The sequence below is a fragment of the Marmota marmota genome, unplaced genomic scaffold (genome assembly GCF_001458135.2).
Source record: "Marmota marmota marmota unplaced genomic scaffold, marMar, whole genome shotgun sequence".
Classification (NCBI taxonomy): domain Eukaryota; kingdom Metazoa; phylum Chordata; class Mammalia; order Rodentia; family Sciuridae; genus Marmota; species Marmota marmota.
Genome location: NW_025999842.1, coordinates 38,675,044 through 38,689,410, shown reverse-complemented (window position 1 = coordinate 38,689,410; position 14,367 = coordinate 38,675,044). Strand labels below are relative to the sequence as shown.

General features: G+C 33.6%; 1 long non-coding RNA gene across 1 annotated transcript in view; it reads left to right on the top strand.

The window, feature by feature from the left end:
- Window positions 1–13,904, top strand: part of LOC107155021 — a 66,796-nt gene extending 52,892 nt beyond the window's left edge. The window contains exons 2-3 of the long non-coding RNA XR_001505141.2: window positions 10,863–11,032; window positions 12,811–13,904. This is a non-coding gene — a long non-coding RNA (uncharacterized LOC107155021). The remainder of the gene's footprint in view (window positions 1–10,862; window positions 11,033–12,810) is intronic.
- Window positions 13,905–14,367: the final 463 nt, after the last annotated feature.

The following is a 14,367-nucleotide window of genomic DNA, read 5'->3' as shown; positions in this document are numbered from 1 at the left end:
TATATATATATATATATAGGCTTTTATGTGAATTTATAAATTTATATCCACAAATACATAGGTACATTCATGTAAAATATTATGGTTTATATGTATAGAGTTTTCTCTGAGGTGTATTGGTAGGTATAGAACTAATGTAGAAAAATTGGGTTAGTATAAGTATTGAACATTTTTTTCTATATATAGGAATATAAATATAAATATATGTGTAAAAATATACATGAAAATATTTAAAAGGAAAAAAAGAGATTCCCAGGTATCTAAACCTTGCTAACAAGGTTAAATATCTACCTATCTTAACCTAGCAACACTCCCTAGAAGTTATTTTTCCAATTTGTTTCAAAAAACCTTTTCACTTTGTTTCTGCAACACTTCTCTTTTTCTTTTTTTACTTCCAATCAAATGGTGTTTATTTATAGAAATCTAGAAATAGTCTAAAATGAAAACAATTTATGAATATGTAACATCAGTAAATTTAACTTCAAATCAAATATATTTTTAAGGTAATCATCTAATGCATTTTCTTACATATTTTTATTTTTGATTAACCTGTATTAATTGTCCATATGTATGGATTTCAGGATGATATTTCCATGTATGCATATAGTGTGTGCACTCTTTTCAAGTTTTCTAGTAATGGAGGACACCTAGGGCAGAGGAAATTATCTGCTTCCTATTTTGCTGTTATTTATTTTCATTAAATTAAATTAATTAATTATTCAAAGAAAACTTAAAATATGTTAATTGTAACAAGCAGAATAATCAAGTGATATTTCAGTTAGTCATTTTTCCTTACCCCTCTGTTCATGCTCCTATGTTCCTCACTGCTAAAGGTTTGGGTTATATCCCTCAATATCAGCCTCTCTAACATAACATCCCCTGTAATTTGGTCAGGAGTATAGTCTTAATTTTATTTCAATATTCTTTAGTGTAGATGATTCTTTTGTTCTAATAGAATTTTTCAACAGTAAATTAAAGATATCCCTTGATGTTTCCTCAAGAAACTAGAGCAACTTAGCATTGAAATGATGAATATGATTTGGACCAAGTCCTTTGAGAAAAAACCTTTGGGTTGGTAGATGGGACCCATTGAGCCTGGCTGGTAGAGATGGACCTCAGCATAATGCAGCAGAAGCACACATGAGCTTTGATATCTTGAGCCTATTATCTATCATCAATGAAGAAACAAAATAAAACCTTTCAACATGGAATCATCTTCTATGCCACAATAATGTTTTCCTTGAAAAAAGTAATACTGAGCAATTATTTGTCATTAAAAGGTATACTAAAAATATCTTTAACTTGATAACATAGTTCATTTTTATTTCCAATAAATAATAAAAAGGACAATCTTTTGAAAGTATCTTTAAAGTTTGTTTATGCAGTACTGATTTGTTAAGAGTCTTTTAAGTATCAATAATATTTGGGCCAAGTTGCCAATGTATTATGAATATCACTATGCATATATTTGTATTCTGCATGCATGTCTATATCTGCAATCAAAAACTGTATCTAGCTTATCAGTATGCACTGCAAACATTACTTGGACCACTAATACTATCAAAATTCTTATGCTATTCACTAGAAACTTGATGCTTGCCTTCTCCCTTATGTATAATCAGTGACAAATTTCTAACTGGTGTTAAAGGTGTTTACTACCTCAATCTACATATTTACAAACACAATTTGGTTTATACATATTCAGTTGTTCTTATGCTTGGATAGATGTCTCCATAATGTTGATTTACAGGTGCACTGATAAAGAAATATATGCCTGAATGTAAATCAAAGTAACACATGATTTAAGCATTAAGTTTCATTTTTGATTGCAAGTTTGTTTTCTGGTAGCTTTATTTATTTAATAGAAACATGTAATTTACAAGATGGCAGTGTGCCTGTGTTTTTAAAAAGTTCAATAAAGGTATGATGAAAGATATGGATATAGGAACAAAAATTTGACTGAGCTAAAAAACTCTTCGGGGAATGGATGTGTGTAGAAGACCCCAAAGGAAAGATATAAAACAATTTTTAGTGAATCACAAGCTAACTTCAGTCACACAAAATTCACAGTTTGAAAAACATGAAAGAGTAATCATGACATTGAGAGAAAATGAAAACCAGGATAGTGACAGGGCCCATCTATCAAAAGTGTATGAAAACCTTTATTTCCATAATTTCTGTAGACAGAACAAAATTTTTAGAAAATGTAGGATAATATTGTCTTATAATCTCAGTTCTTCACCATAATTTGCTATGCTTCTTCATTTTAAAGAATTTTTATGTTCTGGGAAATGTTGTATTTACCTCCTGCATCTTGGGAATGCACTATCTCCCTTAACTATTTTTCATAACTTCACCCCTTTCTATTTCTTCGTGCCATCTCTATATAGTTTACTACTAAAAACCTCATATGATCCTGGTCATTCAATATGTTATAACAACAGGACTTCAGAAATGTATTCTTTGTCTTTTTCCCACACACTCTGAGTGTCTCTGCTAAAGATTCCATATACAAATAAATCAGTTCAATTTGAGTTTCAAATTAACACTACATTTTTGGTAGTAAGAATATGTCATTTATAATATTTGGAATATACTTGTTCTGAAGATAAGTATTTCTTACTTTTCTGAAATTCAGTTCTAACAGTTCTGTATTTTATGTACTAAATATGGCAAACCTATTTTTAGCACCATTGTAACAATGCAACATTAGAATATAGACCTCAACCCTGGTATATATTGATGAATGGCTTTGCCCCAGTGTAGAATGGTCCTTGTAATTGCCACTCTTCTGTGGAGGGATGTGAAAGAGAGGTCAATGATGAGAAACACTTTAGTTTGTTTCAAATCCACCTGGAGGAGTTGGTTAACTTTTCAGCAACTTGGATGAAGCTTAGGGTAAATCCAATGACATCATTAGATATTTTAGGCAATCCTGAGCATTTTAATTTCTTTAGTTCACCAAAAAGCAGTTTCAGATCAGTGATTCCTATGTTCAGTCTAGAATAATGAGCCATGATACATCATTTTACACATGGCTTCTGAAGACTACCCTCCTGAGGAAGAATAGATGAGACAGCTTGGTCTCCATTTGCCCACTTTGTATTCTAAAGGCGGCCTTTCATTGCTTTGGTTTGAACATAGGGGAAGAGGGGACAATGGAGGAAAGAAAAGAGAGGGAAGGGAAGACACATTTGTGACTTTTCCAGGATTGAGTGGTCTTTCCTTGGACCTTCTGGGCTGGGGAATTGCTATAATAAAGTCTTTAGTGGATACTTTTGGATGTTCCTCCCTTGATAGGAATTTCTAACGTGAAGCCCCCCTAGTGTGTAGGGAGCTCTACCTATCTAGTTGTTTTTCATACTTACTTCTTTAGCACTGGGCAAACAAACTATGGTGCATGTCTGGATGCTTTCTGCTGAGTACCTTCTACTATTATAGCTTGTCCTTTTGGAAAGCAAAGAACTTGAGCATCATTTTGTCACACTATAAGCACATCTTGTCCAGACTCAAAACGAAGACTAATCCCAATGTTCTTCTCTGCACAGCTACATTGGTTATCCTTTAGATTCCCAGGTATAAGTTAGCATCAATATACTCTGACCCATAGCTCCAGGAGTGACAGTACAAACCCTTCTCATGGTTCCATAGAGCTACTTTGTCACCTTGGCCTCAGATGATGACAAGCCATTCTAGCTTTTTGAAAAACATTTGCTATCTGCCTTACTATTTTTCATAACTTCACCCTCTTCTATTTTTTGTTTATACCTCTCTGTCTCTTTTACTGCATACCTCATGTAGCTCTGGCCACTCAACACCTTCTGTAACAATAGGCCTTCAGAAATGTATTCCTTGCGTTTTCCTAGGCATTTAAGAGGCTATGAAAGGTTGTCAGTGTGTACCTCAAACTCTTGCCCCAAATCTTTAGATTCTTAATGTGGCTAATGGAAAATAATTAAGAAAAAAACACAAAAAAACCAAAAAACAAGCAACAACAACAAAAGCATTCTTTGAAATGTCCTTTGCAAGTGTGGAATAAGCAGCCCACGTTAGATTTGGGAGGATTGACTTCTACTAGCTTGGGACCTTGAGTTAAACAAAATAAAACCTAAGACAAAAATGGGTTAAATTTAAACATATAGTATTTACCTGGGTTCTTTGACTTTCCTAGAATTAGCAGACAAAAGCTCTTGATTTAGTTTAAAATTGTCAAATGAGATAATATCCTCAGGCACAAAACAAATTACCATTTGCTGATTCATGATTTAGCTTAATTAAAAAGTATATTGGTATCATTAGCTTTATTTGTGAATCAGCATCTTTTATAAAAGTAAGGAAAGAAGTAGTTTACAGATTAGAACTTATATACACAGTCCATTTTCTAAAGAAATGATATTTAGATAGGGTCATAATATGTAGGACAAGCCTTGATTCATTTGCCCTTTATTCTAGGAAAGGGAAAAAATTCAGAGTGTAAAAATATCAAATAATGCATTGGCATTCACAGCAGGATGCTGGCATTAAGAAAATTTACAATGTTTTTGAAGAGAGGTAATGAGAACTTCTCTGCAGCTTCAGTCACAATGTATAACACAGCACAATGAAAAACAGTATTTTAATTTTTATACATGACCTCCACCAGAGGTGTTAATCCTGTGCTAGACCTTATAATTCTCCAACTGTTTGGGGTGAAATAAAAATTATATTCCATGTATTTCATAGATAGATCATATATCCTAAGGAAACTAGAGACTGAGAAAATCTGTTCAATCTATTCATATGTTAAAGAGTAATCCCTTGTAGCATAATCCAGCTATTTTGCAATTGAATGGAATATTAAATAAAATATTTGTCTATTAGGTTCTAAATTTGAGTGTATCCTGCCTATAAAAACAGATTAAAATGTAAAATTATTAAAATAGTATTATATTTATCTGAAGGGTTATTGATGTGATTAGATTAATAGATATTCAAAATAGTTGAGCATTTGCTAACATTCAAATGTTTTATATAAGACTAATATAAATGGTGTTTAGGAATTTCTGGATAGATGGGAAAGTCATGTCTCTAATTAGAGATGTTAGTGCTGATAGTTCCTACTTTATACAGGATTTAGAAGCTGTGTGTCTTGCTTCATTTTATGCTGAGGACAATAAAATCACTTTAAGAATGAGGGCAGCAAGTCAAATTTAGAATTATCCATCATATCCAGAAGTAGAATGGGATGTAGAAGTTACCTGGGGAATAGTTAAGGGAATAAAAAAAATATTAGAATCTTCGTGCAGAAAAGACTAAGGACAGTGGACAGAATGTGAGATGTCCAAGTGTGCATGTATTTATAAAGACTTCTTGGTCTCTCCCTCAGGCCAGCAGATGAGAAAACTGCCTTGTTTGGATGCAGTGGATCTGATCAAAAGACAAAATTTTTCTAGAAGATTATTTCTTTGGTTTTTCGTATGCAAAGCATATCTTAATCAGCAGGTATCCACATTGGCCATATGTTAAATCAAGCTTGGGAGATTTTAAAAAGCTCTAATTTGTGGTTCTTACTCTCACTATAGTGGTTTAACTAATTTGCTAATGATCCCATATGAAATTTTCCAAGTAATTCTAATGTGGATTTTGGGTTGAGAATTAAGTCTCTATTTGAGAATTAAGTCTCTGAAAGTGGAGAGAGTGAATAAACTGACAAAACACATATTTAGAATAGGAAAAATATCTTCCCTTTGGTGCACATATAAGCATAAGTCAAACTGTTGCCTGCCAACTCTTTAATATACCTAAGCAGTATCCTCCTTTCTTGGAATGAGTACTGACATAAAATCCATGAGGGAAATGAATCAGAGAGACACACAAACTCCCCTGAAGCTTTCTTATCTTAAAGACTTTCATGCACAAATGCTGGATAAGGATTAGAAACTCAAATATCTACAGATGCTATTTGAGAAAATCAATAGCAAGCTGCCTATAAGTCAGTAAAGTGATTCTAAGCCTGAGCCACATTATGAGAGGAGCTCTAGGAACTGGAACATACTGGAAACTTCAAAAGGGCGCACTAACTACCCTATTCCCACAGAACATAACTGTGTGAGCTGATGGCCTAGTGTTGCTAAACTTTTAATTAAAAAAAAAAGTCAGGAACTCATATTTTTTTTTACAAATTTTAGTTGTCAATGGATCTTTTTTATTTATTTATATGCAGTGCTGAGGATTGAACCCAGGGCCTTACTCATGCCTCGCAAGCTCTCTACAACTGAGCCATGACTCCAGCCCAGGAACTCATATTTTTTACGTGCGAATATTTAATTGTTCAAATATTAGGAGTGAATACAATGGTTTTGAACAGCAAACATATCTGTGGGTTCAGCATAACCTGGGAGATTCTGTTTGAGAACATTATCTTGATCTAGATGTCTCAGGGAGTGCTTTTTTGGTCCATGTGCCTCAAAATTATCCCCAGACTCCTTAATGTGCCAAGATACTTTTATGGTTTGGATATGGAATATCAACCAAAATCTCACATTTAGAGTTGGGATTTTTGCGAAGGAATTTTATTATGAGTGCTCTGACCTCATCAGTGTACTAATTCGCTGAGAGTTGGTTGAATGGACTACTGGCAGGTGGGACCTAGTTGGAGAAAGCAGATTACAGGGGTGTTGGGAATATGTGCTGAAAGTGTTATCTTTTCTCAGGTCCCTTCTTCTTTTCTCCCTCTCTCTGTGCTTCAGGCTTTCATGAGCTGAACAGCCATGCCCTTCCACCATGATATTCTGTCTTACTTCAAACCCAAAGCAATTGGCAAAGGCTAACCTTGGACTGAACCTCTGAAAATATGAGCCAAACTGTCTCCTTTAAACTATTTGTGTTAGGTAACTTGGTCACAGCAATGAAAAATTGAGTAAAACAGACACCTTTAGCCTGCTCCCATAATCAGTGTTTCATAGTGACAATCCTTACTTGTCTGACTCTTAACTGCAACTTTTTGGAAAGTCTGCAATTCAGTCAATTATATAGTGGTTTAGGATGAAAATAGGTCTCATGATACATGTCTTATCTCAATATGATTATAGTTCTCATTTATTCTTAAAAGAGAAAGTTAAATTATATAGTTGCCCATCTATATGTGATAAACAACAACAGCAACCACAATAATAACTAATTGTGAGTTGGGTGCTCTGCTGTTTTTCTGTTGACTTTAGTTAGTCAGGGATTATGAGTCTTATGATTATGAATATAAATTAGTGTCCCATCTTTATGTTACAAACAGAATTGGATCAGGTACTTTTTAAAAAAGACAAGAAATTTACTTTTTCCCAATGTTCTTACATATGCTTTCTCATATTATATAGAAATATAACATTAAAAATAAAATGATAATTCTCCCTCTAAAAGATGGTTAACTCAATTTCTCTGAGATATAGCTGGAGTTGCTTCCACGAATTCTAGTATGGGTTTGTCGGACACAACCTTAATCAAATGTTCAAGGTTTACATTACCAGTGTAGGTAATGTTGATATTGTCTATTTTCTGATATAATGGGATGAAAAAGGCAGCTCATCTTCATGGTGTGTAAGCATGAGAAAAATCATACAAATCAAAAATAATGGATACTTTATAAAATATGATCAACAAAAGTGTGAAGGGCTTGAAAAACAATGAAGGACTAAGAAATTGTCACAAACCAGAGAAGACTTAGGATCCTGACATGATGTCTAAATGGTGATGTAGTATACTGAATTAAATCCTGAATAGATAAAGTACAAAAGCTGATAAAATTGGAATAATTATAATAACTATAATTTTGTTAAAAATTATTCTGCTAATACTAACTTCTTAGTTTTGACAATGAGCTGCAGTTGTCTTGTAACAGGTTAGTATTAAGGGAAGCTGAACTTCTGAAGTGACTATTCAAACTTTCTGTACATCTTTTGCAACTTTTCCATAACTCAAAGTCTATTTCAAAAAATTCTAAAAGTTATAAAGTATTCTTGAGTAAAATTTTGATCAAAATGATTAGGCTACACATAGATACCTGAATTCTACATGACCTTATCTTCACCCTGGAGCAGACAATGATGATATTCAAGGAAAGGACAATTTTTCATAGGTAATACTCAGCAGTGACTAGTTCAGTACACTGGTTCCATGAATCAATAAATCATGTATGATTTCCGTTTAAGTTGCAAATTCAGCACATGGGAATATTTACTTGCCACTTGTCCATATATTGTGGATCACCAGGCTTTATTCAAAAGGCACAGTTAACTGTTAAGATCAAATAGTACTGTTTCACATGAATCACCCTTTCAAATATACATATAACTCTTTAGGAAAAGAAATTGAGCAACATACTATTAATGGTCACTTTGCTTAGAATATCACATAAAATAAGATTTAAAGAAACAAAGTAAACATGTAGATATTTTTCTCCATAATCTATAGCAGCCACAGATTTATTCCCAGCCATGAGAGAAGTGATTATTCCTAATTGACCATGATTCATATCTTGGAGTGAATCCCATTGAAGGATGATTCTACCTCAGGCCAGCTCGGTATTAAAATCCTACCCCGTGATTTAGCTGTGCATAGCAACAGCTTTCTTTGTTTCAGCTGTTACAGATTCTTAATAGAGCTAAAGCTTTGAATCTGAATTTCCCTCCAGACTGTTTTTCTTTATGAATGGAGGAAAGAGCAAGGTTATAGACATGTAATACATCAGCAGCTGGATCCTCTATCATGGTTTTCATGGTTTTTAATTTTTGTTTTTATTTTGTTGTTGTTTTTAGGTCTACATGACAGTAGAGTGTATTTTGACTTATTATACTTATGTGGAATATAACTTATTCTACTTAGGATTCCATTCTTGTGGTTTTATATGATGTGGAGTGTCCCTGGTTGTGTATTCATATATGAAACATAGGAAAGTTATGTTCGATTCATTCTACTGTCCTTCCTATTTGCATCCCCTCTCCCTTTTTTTCATTCCCCTTTGTATAATCCAATGAACTTCTTCTATACTGTACTCCTTTCCCCCTCACCCCAGACTGTGTGTTAGCATCCACATACCAGAGAGAACATTGTTTCCATTTTTGTTGAAACAAATAACTTTTGGGGTGGGGGATTGGTAGAACTTCTTCCAATTCTCCCTTAGTTTTTTTAACCTCAGTTTTATTTCTTCACTAATTCTGTCAGAAATAAAATTCACATTAAATTTTCCAATCCTAATTAGAGACTATTCGCAATTTTTCTCCAACATAATTTGAAATCTTGTAAAATAATTTTCCAAGAGGAAATTTGTATTTTTCCTACATGGAAAAAGTTATGAGAAAATTACTATTTTTTATGATTTTTTTGAAAATTTGTTTTTTTTGCCACAAAGAAGATATGACTTTAAATCATCAAAAAGTTTGGTTCTTTTGAAACCCAGCATGCCAGCCAAAAGACTCAAACTGCAAAAAGACTAAAATTGCTGGGCTAGCAACATGAAAAAATCATTTAATACTAATAAGGCTATTTGTTAGAGTGGGAGAAGATTCAGTAGTGTGAGGAGTTTAAAGGGAACTAGCATGTCACAAACTTACACCTTCAGTTTTGTTGGCAGATTATTCATGATTGAATATTAGGGATTGGGATTGAGAAAAGAGATACTTTAAAGGTTGCAATATCAAGAATGATTTCCTTACAGAGATGGAGTAGGTTTAGATCCCAAAAAAATATTTTTGTGCAGTCTTTTTTCCCCCCCACAATTAAACATTAAAGAAAGAGAAAAGAGGTGAATGGTTCCCTTGTAAAAGCACCTGAAGGTCAGCCTGGTGGAGATGATAAGAAGACAGATCCTTCCCACAGAGATCTGTGGACCTCTTATAAGAAAAGTTACTTTGCCCCCTACTTCCCTCAAGAAGAGGGAAGTCTGGCTCTTAAAAGACTGAGAAAGAGCTAGGTGACTGAATGTCCTCCTTGCCCAAGTACATTGGGATTAAGAAGAGGGAACAAAGGGACTGGCTGCAGGTGCCCCAGCAGGGGGCAGCAGTCTACTGTATCTATAATGAGTCTCTAGGGTGCAAAACACTTTGTGTTCCATACTCTGGGAGATGGTCACTATTGATGCTGTAAACCATAAACCTACAGAGAGAGAAAGCAACCATTGTGCATTACGGTTCCATTCCATTAGACTCTATGTTAATCTACATACAATCAGTGAAATACAGGCTGTCTGAGAGCCATATGAAAGCCTCAATGAAGAAACAAAACTTAGAATCACCTTGATAGTTCTGATTCAAGAGCAGAACTACAAGGACTTTCTTAAACCTAAAACATGATTCCCTACTAAACTAATTTTGAGACCCTGTCAATGACCTAAAATACAAAGCACAAAATTATCTTGAAATACAGAGCCAAAAATATACAGAAATGACAATGGGGGAAAATAAGAAATTTGCATAGAAGATCTAGAAGAACAGAGTTCCCAAAATAAGGAAGAAAAACCCATATAAATGAGAGGTAATAATTAAACGTACAATAAAGGCAATTTCCCTAAGCTAAATAAAGTTCTAAGCATACAGTTTGAAGGTTCCTGGATGTTGATTGTGATATTTCTAAAATACAATCATCATTGTCATCATTATCATCATATTTATCCTCATCCTCATCTTGCAGGGTATAGAAGATTTAAAATATTTCAGAAAATTTTTAGTCTTTCTCTCATTAAAAAAGAGGCTAATTCCCTCTGGTGAGTATAGGCATATAGGCCAACCTAAGAAAATTAAAATGCATTGAGAATGGCATTGTGTGGCTTTTGAAACTAGATGTAAAAGGTTATAGAATTTCTACTTAGTTATTCTATGTCTCTCTTTCTCTTTCAGAACTTGTGCCTCTGAAAGTACAGCCCAGCTACCCTGAAGCAGCCATGCCAAAAACCCTCTGGAGAAGGAAAAAAAAAAAAAAAAAAGGAAAAGAAAGATGCCTGAGGAAGGAAGGACTCTGCTAGACTCTTACTTGACTCTTCCAATTATCAGCTTCCTGGCATCCACAGGTGGGTGAATAAGCTTTCTGAAGATTCCAGTCTTCTAGAAGCCCCAGGCAAGGTCAAGGAGAGTGGAGCTGGGCTCTCTCTATTGAACCTAGCACCAAATGCAGATTCAGAAGCAGAAAAAAAAATGTTGTTGTTTTACTTTTGGAGTAGTTTGTTAAACTGCCATGGTGAGTAGACATGGACTTGCAGGAAAATTTAATAACAGCTACACAAGGAATACCTCAAATGTGTTTTAAACTTGTGATCTACTTCACTGGATGCTGACACAGAGAAAGAGAACGTGTTAACCACTGAGAGAAAATGACTGATCTAAGAATTCTACAAGATATCTGTCTCCTGTAGGAGAAAAATTTTAAGACATATAAGCATTTAGTGGTTAAATCACTTAAGAAAATTAGTGAATAACACTAACCAAAAAGAAAACAAATCAGAACAAATCCTTGACATGGGAAAGACAACAAAGAGAAAAGTTGTGAGAGATCAGGGCAATATGTATACACTAAAATATACATAAATAAGGGTACTCTTTCTAAGAATGTGTGATGCAGGTACTAAATGAAATTCCTAAAGCAGAAAAGAATTATATTGTGAGGGACACATTTGGCTAATAAACCTTCCTAGGAAAATTTGGGAGTTGGGGGAAGAAGATAGAGTGAATGAAAAGTTTCTAAAAAGACTGGAGAATGAAGAGAAGGGAGAAGAGGACAACATGGGGGTCAATGAAAATATCACAGAGGTTTTCATTTGTTTATTTGGAAGAATAACAGATACTTCATTTTCAATTATAAGAGAGAGGTTTTTTTTTTTCCAATTTTGAGGTAATATAAAGGGAAGATGGCCACTAAGGAAGTAGAAAATTATAGAAACTCTTAAAAAATTAGGAAAATGCACCAACCAGTGAAAACAAAGAAAAGAAAAGAGAAATACAGTGTGAAGTCCGTCAACATAGAGTAAGGCTATTTCTTATAACCTGACCAGTCTTAAGTGTTATGTAGTTAGAGCTAATTAAAACTCTCATATTTGCCATCTACAGAAAATCAACTAAAACATAGGTTTAATGAAAGATTGAAAATGTAATGATAGACAAAGACAGGAAAGTGAGGGAGAGAAAGAGAGAGTGTGGGAACAGAAATGTTAAGATAAAAACTATAAACACAGGATTTTTTAAAAGACAAATATAAGTTTGAAGCTTTAATAATCAAACACATGTGTAAAATAATAGGGTAGTTAATATAAAAAACAAGGAACACTAAACTTTTATGAAAAACTGCTTAAAATAGTGATAAATAATTAACTTACTTCATTTTCAACTCTATTTTTGGAAAAGTTTAAACTTTTTAATGTCTCCTATCACTCAGAACATCAGCTTCCACCCCAAATGTTTCCCCATAATTTTACAATATGGAAACCCTTTATCTACAATGCATGCTACTTCTCCTCTCATGTACCTAGTCCAAAGTAGTGAAGGCCAAAGTGCACTTCAAGATGCTTCTTTTTTACAAACTCACATTGATAGATGTGAATGGGATCAATGAATCCAATTTGTTCAGAAGGATTCTCTAAGGATCCTAAGCATGGCACTGGGCACTTTTGGCACTTAGGATAATGCTTTAGACTAATTTTTAATTCCTTAAAGAAAGTAATAATGTGAAACTTTAATTAATTGGAACATATAGTATATTATTTTAACATGTACTGAAAATTTTTCCTTGGCTGTTTGGCTACCTTGACCTATTGACATATTTTAATAGAAATATATTTTCTATTTTTTTTTTCAGTGCAGATGAATAAAAATCTTGAAGAAATCCCATAGAAGACATTCTATCATTATTAACAAAACTACTCGCTTTTCTAGGAATATTTTAGTAATAGGATTTATTCTTGGTTTATGACTATTGGAAGCTATTGGATCCAGAGAAATCAAAATGATTTGGTGGCCTTTTCTGTCTTTGGAGGACAGACCATCTTTACAAAATTGGGGGCGCTTAACTATTCTGCCTCCTCTTTTAACTCAGGAACTGGTGAGTTCCCATTCCTGTAAGAACTTCATTGAGCCAATGTGCTGAATGAACTCCAGGAGAACACAGAGAAAGGCCTTGCAAACAAATAAGAGGGTAGGAGGAATGGCCAAGATTTGTGAGTTATCTATGTTTTGTAGAAACAATGTAAAATGTTGACAGGGTAAAACAATTATTGTGATCCTTAGTTTTAAAATGAAGAGGACTGAGTCTTAAGAACAGAAATGACACTTTTAACAAGAGAAGGTGGTGGGGAAAAAATAGAATCATATTGTACTGTCTCAAAAATGTCGTCTTCCATTCAGCAGAAAAGTGGGAAAGGGTAGATAACAGATGAGAGGTGACAGAAGTTATTGGAAAAATGAGATTGTTCTATGTTTATATACCTATGAGTAAAGACTCTTCAGTAAAACTATAAATAAATAAATACTTACTCTCTTTTGCAAAATCTCTTGCAATTTGTCTCTTTGCCCAAAAATTAAGTCAAAAGAGTAATATTAATTGTAGTCTGGTGAATGGGTTCTACTTCTTAAGAGGTTTTACTGGTCATTGGTATGGGGGGATGGCATCTTCAATATTTAGACTAATTGCTTCAATAACTCAAGAATAAACTGAAACCTTGGAAAGGACAACATGAACCTCTTTCGAATGTAAGGATAGCAAAAATACATTGAAAAGTATGCAGGAGGAAAGAAGTCGAATTTGTAAATGCCAAGAGATATTAAGTAAACTTTACAGCTCAGCATTTTGTGTGTGTGTGTGTGTGTGTGTATGTGTGTGTGTGTGTTGCTAAGCATTCTACTTTGATATATCCATAAATTTACTCATAAATACTGCTTTGGGTATGGGCACTGGCAGACAACACAGCTTTCTAATTGTGTTTTAACCAGATAGTCTTGCAATCCTATTATTTTCATACAATGTTCTCTTGCAAAAATTCTACTTATGGAAAGTTTTACAAATCCTACTCTAGAAATGATTATTCATATAAAGCAATATTTAGAGAAAAATGAAACAATTTTCTTTCATTTATTTTGTTTTCTTTTCTCGTGTTTTTTTTCCCCAGTATTGAGGTTTGAACCCAGAGCCTAACAAAGGCAGACATTTTACCTCTGAGCTATTTTCCCAGTTTATCCATTTTTGAATTTCATTATATGTTGACATGTGTTCCAATTTTCATATTATGAATTTATCAGTAATAACACCTTTATATAAAAATGATTTTAATACATTCAAATAAAAATAGAGATATGCTATTGTAGTTTCAAGAATAACATGCTGCATCTTATTGTTGGTAGGATTTGTACATTAGAAATT